At 46.7% G+C, this 7058-nt stretch overlaps 1 long non-coding RNA gene across 1 annotated transcript; it reads left to right on the top strand.

Moving 5' to 3' along the window:
• Positions 1–491: 491 nt before the first annotated feature.
• LOC310679463 lies at positions 492–6409 on the top strand. The gene is made up of 4 exons (XR_014512279.1): positions 492–786; positions 859–941; positions 4069–4273; positions 4994–6409. It is a non-coding gene; the product is annotated as an uncharacterized lncRNA (long non-coding RNA).
• The last annotated feature ends 649 nt before the right edge of the window (positions 6410–7058 follow it).

Raw genomic sequence — 7058 nt, 5'->3', positions numbered from 1 at the left:
ATTAGTTAAGAACAAATAAATGTAATATAGAAATTAAGAAATGCAGAATAAGTGATAAAGAATGGAAAATCATCAGAGGTGTTGACGGAAGTCTAAAATATTGTATAAGATGAGAAGTTATGTTGTATGACTGTTGGAACTGATATGTTAAAAAATCAATAAGAATGCATATATGTATATAAAAAAAGGAAATTCTGTCGATAGCCTTCTCATCTGTGAAGGACCCAAGCACAAAAGCTTTCTCCCAACCCACAGTTTCCAGAAACTAGTTAACTTGTGCGCACATTCACCTGAACAGACTCGCAAGGCTCCCCACAATCAGGAACCCAAATTGAATAGAATCATAGAATCTGAAAGCTGGGATCCCGGGGGTCATCTGGTCCAACCCCCTGCAGTGCAGGAATCTCAGCTAAAGCATCCACGACAGATGTCCATCCAACCTCTGATTAAACACCTCCGAGGAAGGAGAGTCCACGACCTCCAGACTCTACTCTGGGGGCGTCAATCCTGGGGGCATCATGACTTCCCTGAGGGGTGTGGCTATGCATGCTGTCCTGGTGAGCATCTTCACTTCAGGATTTGCAGTTGCACCATTGCCAGTAAATGCAATCTCTAGCCAGCCACAGCCCACACCAAATAGCTCTTGTGTGGGAGCGATTACAATTTATGAAGGCAGAGTCAGTTGGGACTAATTTAATGAGACAACCACCTTTCCCAGTACTGTTTACACTGACAGAGGCTCACTAAGGATTCATGCAGGTAGAGGCTATGCTTGCTGGTCTCAAGGTGGGAGATCATTCTGCTGTGGGAGATTTTCTGCTGTAGGAGGTTTTCTCACCAAATTTAATCTGCTTTTAGGTCTAAAGCTCTACAGGGACTGGGTGGTGCTGTGAATAACGTGTGAAGTTCAAAAACTGACTCTTATTACCCAAATATAAGATGTAAGTGGATTATTCATTTCAGTGTTGTTAACAGATATACTGGCAGGCATATTTCTTTCTTTTATAAAATAGACTCGAACCACAACTCTGTTACAGCACTAAAGGGATAATGCTTTCAAACCACAGGGTTTTTAGTGCTATCACACCTCTTGAAAGCACTTCACAAACATTAACTAATAAAATACTCATATATCTCTGAGGGAAATCTTCATTGTACAATAAACAAACAATCAGGAAAAGTGAACTTAATCCCGTTTGAAGCTGAGGAAATTTGATTGAAATTTTGGGCGGAGGTTTGGTCGTTTCATTGTCATCTTTTATCTGAGATGCCTCACTCAGCCCTAATCTTCCCCATCTAAACCACATTATTAACAAACAAAATAATTTTTTTGAAGAAGACCAGGTCTTGGCAGGAAATAGCATGTCCTATCTTGTCTTGACAACATTCGCCAGAAAAATAATTGTGGTTGGTTCAGTTAAGGAGAGGGGATGAGGGAGGGGGAAGCTCAAACAGGTTTTTGTAGAAAAACTGTTTGTTTGCTCTTTACCGGAATGATAAATTTAATGGCGGTAGAGATTCTTCTGATTGTGCTTGAGTTCATATGCATATCCAGGCCCTATCCATGCTACAAAACTCCTGCAGGCCTGCAGGCCAAGGTTTGGCGGGCAAATGCCAACACACACGGAACCTCTGCCAATCGTCAGATCGTGGGAGAATCTTTCAATTCTCCCCCGTGTAAAAAACTGTGCAATGAACGAAAACAGCACAGGATGAGGAAGGAGCCCACTCGATGCTGTGATGGTTTTATATTTGCAGTGTAGGACAGGGGATAGCCGCATTTCCTAGGCCCACTCAGGGTTCTTCCTCATAAGGAGACCTCAAAGCTGCACCAGAGTACATCTGTACTCTTCCGCTCCAACATCCATGGAGTGCCTGGACATCAGGGGAATGTGGCAGCGGTGGCAGTTGCGGTTGGTACACCTGGTGGCAGGTCTAGATGGCATGACCCTGCAACCATGCATTCCTTCAGCACATGCAGCGTGTTGTGTATTCAGGAGTCAGTGTTTGCCTGAGCTACAGTCTGGGCTAAGGATTCTGAGCCCCTGCGTTCCGATTTGATACATGACACCCAATCACAGAACATCTCAGGATTTGGGCCTCTGCCATTGGCCCTTTCTTTACAGCATTGGACTTTCCTTTCGCTTCCAGGCATATCTGCAACTGAGCGACCTTTCAGCTTTGGCCCAGCCGCTTCATCAGCTCTGCATCTACTTGTACTTGTCTTCCGCTCTTCCTCAGTAGCATGTTGGATGCCTTCCGGCCTGAGGGGTTCATCTTCCAGCATCATAACTTTTATATGCCTGTTGTCTTTGTCCATGGAGTTTTCTTGGCAGGGGTATTGGAGTGGCTTGCCGGTTCCTGCTCCAGGTCGCCACAGCAAGGCAGTGATCCATGAAGGGGATATATAGTTAAAGCTATGGTTTTCCCAGTAGTGATGTATGGAAGTGAGAGCTGGACCATAAAGAAGGCTGATCGCCAAAGAATTGATGCTTTTGAATTATGGTGCTGAAGGAGACTTGTGAGAGTCCCATGGACTGCAAGAAGATCAAACCTATCCATTCTGAAGGAAATCAGCCCTGAGTGCTCACTGGAAGGACAGATCCTGAAGCTGAGGCTCCAATACTTTGGCCACCTCATGAGAAGAGAAGACTCCCTGGAAAAGACCCTGATGTTGGGAAAGATGGAGGGCACAAGGAGAAGGGCTCGACAGAGGGCGAGATGGTTGAACAGTGTTCTTGAAGCTACCAGCATGAGTTTGACCAAACTGCGGGAGGCAGTGGAAGACAGAAGTGCCTGGCGTACTCTGGTCCATGGGGTCACGAAGAGTCGGACACGACTAAACAACTAAACAACAACAACAACATTGGCCCTTAAACTCTGAGTCATGATTCACCCACCTACACTTCAGAGGGGTTTATGGGAACCCCCACTATGGAAAGCTAGAAGGAGGGAGGTGGTGTGGAGCTTATAGCCTCCAAGTGTCCCGATTTTCCAGGTGCAGTCCTAGAATTATGAAAGCTATCCTGGCTTCAATCCCAGAATGCCCCCATTTCCCCGCTAGTGCTTCCACTGCCCAGCTCAGGGAGGAGGATGAGCTGGCACATGTCCTGACCAATGGTGGCGGTTGCAAAGGAGCATCCTGTTGCCTCTCCATGGCCTCTCCAGGGCCACTGCTGTCGGCCTCCTCCCTTGAGCAGCTTGTAGCAGCTGCTGGAGAGCAGGCAACAAGGGAGAGAGGTTGCTGGTGCTGAGGCCCAACCCTGCGTGACATGCCATTTCTGAGGGGCAGGCAGAGGGCAGGACCACCCTGGTCACGAAGAAAGGGAAAGAGGAGAGGATCGCAAAGAGTACATATTTGTGCTTCTGCATCTCGTCTGGCCCCTTTCTAAAATGTATTTATTGCTGCATGTTTTTCTTTTTTGTCAATCTACCAAAGAATAAAATACAATAGAATCAGGATTAAGGGGTTTTCTCAGCATGGTGCAAGGGATGTTGTGTGAAGTGGTGGCGGCACATTTTCTGATAGGAAATGCTCTGCGGTGGGTGGGGGACAATGGAAAGAAAATAGGGTCAGCTGGACACAAGTGAGAAATGTCCCTGTTTTCACCTGAGGAATGTTGGACGGTATGGCAAGCTTTCTGGAAAAATGCATAGCTAGCAATGAGGAACAACCCACACTGCAAAATGTGGTTCCAGAGCCCACTTGTGAATATTACAGTGACCAGGTGGAATGCCCTCTGAGTAAGACCATTCTGGGAGAGAAGGAGCCTCATTATGGCCCTACATTCCAGCCAAGCTGAGGGTCTTCTTGCAATTGCCCCTGTCGTGCAGATCCATCCTGGTGGGGTATAAGGTCTCACCTGCAGTCTGAAGGGCTATAGCCATTTCCCCTGCCACACAAGGGTTCTCCTGCCTCACCCGGCCACTTGCATTACCTTAAAACGCTTCTGGATGCATTTTGCATTCCTGTGGCTCCGTGAAACATGGCGTACTCCCAAATGCTCTGGGAAGATTGTGTGGGTCAGACTGACCTGGTCTATAATCATTAACTATTTCTGTCAACAGATAAGAAGTTGAATACTTAGAAAAGAGATGAGCGTACTGGGGAAAAGGTTGGCCATTTACTCTCTGTTTGCCCTGTGCCTTGCACTATGAGCCCAGATGTGCCGGGCAGAGTCTCTGAAATCAAGTCTCATAGCAACTATCAGGGTGAAGAGTGCCTCATCGTTTGAATCACCACCATTCAAGTGCACTTCTTAGAGCTTTGTAGGTAAATGCAAAAATAAATAAATACATGACTAGCCTACCCTCTTTGTAAAATATACAGCTAACAAGGTTGGGGGCCTAGGAAGCTGCCTTGTAGCAAATCAGACCACTGGTCTATCTAGATCAGCACAGACTCATAGTGGCTCTCTGGGGCTTCAGATAAGGGTCTCTCCCACCTCTTCCTGAAGCTGGGATCTTCTTCATGCAAAGCATAAGCTGTGCCACCGAGCTACAGTCCTTCCGCTTGATTAAAGGTAAAGGCACCCCTGACCATTAGGTCCAGTCGTGACCGACTCTGGGGTGCGGTGCTCATCTCACTGCGGGAGGCAGCGTACAGCTTTTGGGTCACGTGGCCAGCATGACTAAGCCACTTCTGGTGAACCAGAGCAGTGCACGGAAACGCTGTTTACCTTCCCACCGGAGCGGTACCTATCTATCTGCTTGCACTTTTGAGGTACTTTCGAACTGCTAGGTTGGCAGGAGCAGGGGCCGAGCAATGGGAGCTCACCCCATCACGGGGATTCAAACCGCCGACCTTCTGATTGGCAAGTCCTAGGCTCTGTAGTTTAACCCACAGTGCCACCCCCACACCTATATTATTTAGTTATTTGATTTATTGATTTATTCATTGGGAGGAGCTGCTTTCTTTTCGGGTGAATTCGGCCCCCATCTTCCAGGACCCAAAAAAAAATTCAATTTAAAAATGTCTTTTGTGGTTTTGCAGATATGAGATGGTTAGTACACTCCACGGAAGCTGAGCAGCGGCCACGATTGCAAAACACAAGGAGCATTTTTTAAAAATGTGGTGCAGGCTTGTCACTGCGCAATTCGGGGTCAACGGGAGTGGCTTTCGGATTTCACGGCAAGTGTGTGTGCCCGCCTGGAAGTGGGAGATGTTTCCAACAATCCTTAAAGTGTGAGGTGATCTCCCTGTGGAGGAACAAAGAAGTGGAACACTTTTGGAATTTTTCGAAGTGACACTTTTTTGGAAAGCTATCCACGTCTTGCCTCTGGACTCCTTCCTAGATTTTGTGTATGTTTGACTAAGCAGTTGCCGTTTTTTACCAGGAGCAGATGATGTAGGCACTTACTTGACCTCTCAATGGCCGAACCACTGCTGCTTACTGGAAGGGAGAATGGGAGGGTCAAGGCGGCAGGAGGGGTGGAGCCAATATGGTCCCTTTGTTGTCGCATTTGCACAGCGACAACTTCCCTGCTCCCTCAAACCTCCTCCTCTTTCTCAACCACCACCCTGTCCATTACTTTTTTTTACTGCACTTTTTTTTACTGCACTAACTATTGAAGCCATGCTTCATCCAATAGTGACATAATAACATCAAAAGGGCCTTCTGGGATCAGACTGAAGATCCTTTCTCCCATTCACAGAAGCCAACCAGGTAGAGCTGAAGGACATTTTGCTTATCTAACACAAGAATAGCCATTGATAAACCTCTCATTCATACATGTGGTGCCTGGTATTTTAGAGGGAAGCCAGCAAACTATTAAATGGCACTGGCTGCTGATTTGCTGTTGAGTCAAATCCAAGGTTGACCGAAGGGCTTTTTCACACTTACCTTATTCCAGGTCTGCACTTTAAATCTTTGTGTCTGAGTGCCCTTCCCTCTGCCAGAGCTTCCCCCACAAAAACCTGCTCTTTGGTGCTCAATCGGAGCAAACATCATTCCGGTGGGAAACCCAAATTAACGTTTACTCTGACTGAGCTCTAAAAAATGGGTTTTCGCAGAGAAAGCTCAGGGGCAACCCCTCTCTCCAAACGTCTCAGACACAGAACTTTAATGTGCAGCTGTGTGCTTGGAAAGAGTGGGGCAAAAGCTGAGTGTGGATAAGCCCTTATAAGGCTCTGTATAAATCAGGGTCTTGCTCGTTGAAGGAGCACCTTCTTTCATGTAGTGGTCTCTCTGTGGGGAATCCTTTCTTGTTGGCGCCACAGCCAACAGAGATATGCTATCCAGAAACCCACTGTGAGGGTGATCTGGCTACTGTTTTATTATATATGTGTACTTTCACCTTTTATGTAACTTGTTCCATACCTGCCAAGTGCCCCGGAAAAAATGGGAAAGCCTGTGAGATTACGGCGGCCATTTTGAGTGCTGTCATCTTGTACGGCACTCTGGTCCCATCCCCCCGAAGCACTTTTCCAGGGCTGTGATCTCACGCAGCATCCCAAAACATGTGTTTCTGGCCACCATGCAGGACCGCCCCCTGAACAAAATGCATTTTTCACTGCAAGATTGCCGCACAGGTCATGTAACTCGCCTGGAGCTTCCTGGAAGACACACATCCTGGGTTTTGACCTGAAAAAATTGGACGGTTTGTTGTTCTCGGATTGCTGTTGTAATGAGGAGTGGGCAATAAATATTTTAAACCAACAAAGAAAGGAAGCTTCAAATTTTGCCTGGCTCTGTTGATGACCTAGCAGACTCCACCAGGTTCTCCACCAGGTCCTGGCTCACTCATGGCCCTCAGGCAAGGTGCCCATGTATGCATCAGCCAAACCAGGAAATGCGTCACCAAAACGGAGGATACAGATTTGCATAAAATTGGCATACAGTAATGTATATGTAGAGGCACAGATTTAGAAATAATTGTAATAAACAGAAATATAATACATATTTCACCATAATGGGGATGAATGTGGCCATGTAACCTGTGCCTCTGGTCAGTGCTTGTTTCCTGCCGCTCCACACATGAATTAATTAAAATCCTAATTAAACTTAGGGCTGCACAAGTCCCCCGATTTTGTTTGGGGCCTGAATTGAGTCCAGGTT

The sequence above is a fragment of the Podarcis tiliguerta genome (assembly GCF_965153285.1).
Source record: "Podarcis tiliguerta genome assembly, chromosome: 6".
NCBI lineage: Eukaryota > Metazoa > Chordata > Lepidosauria > Squamata > Lacertidae > Podarcis > Podarcis tiliguerta.
Note: the sequence above shows the minus strand (reverse complement) of the source record. Positions and strands in the feature narration are given on the sequence as shown.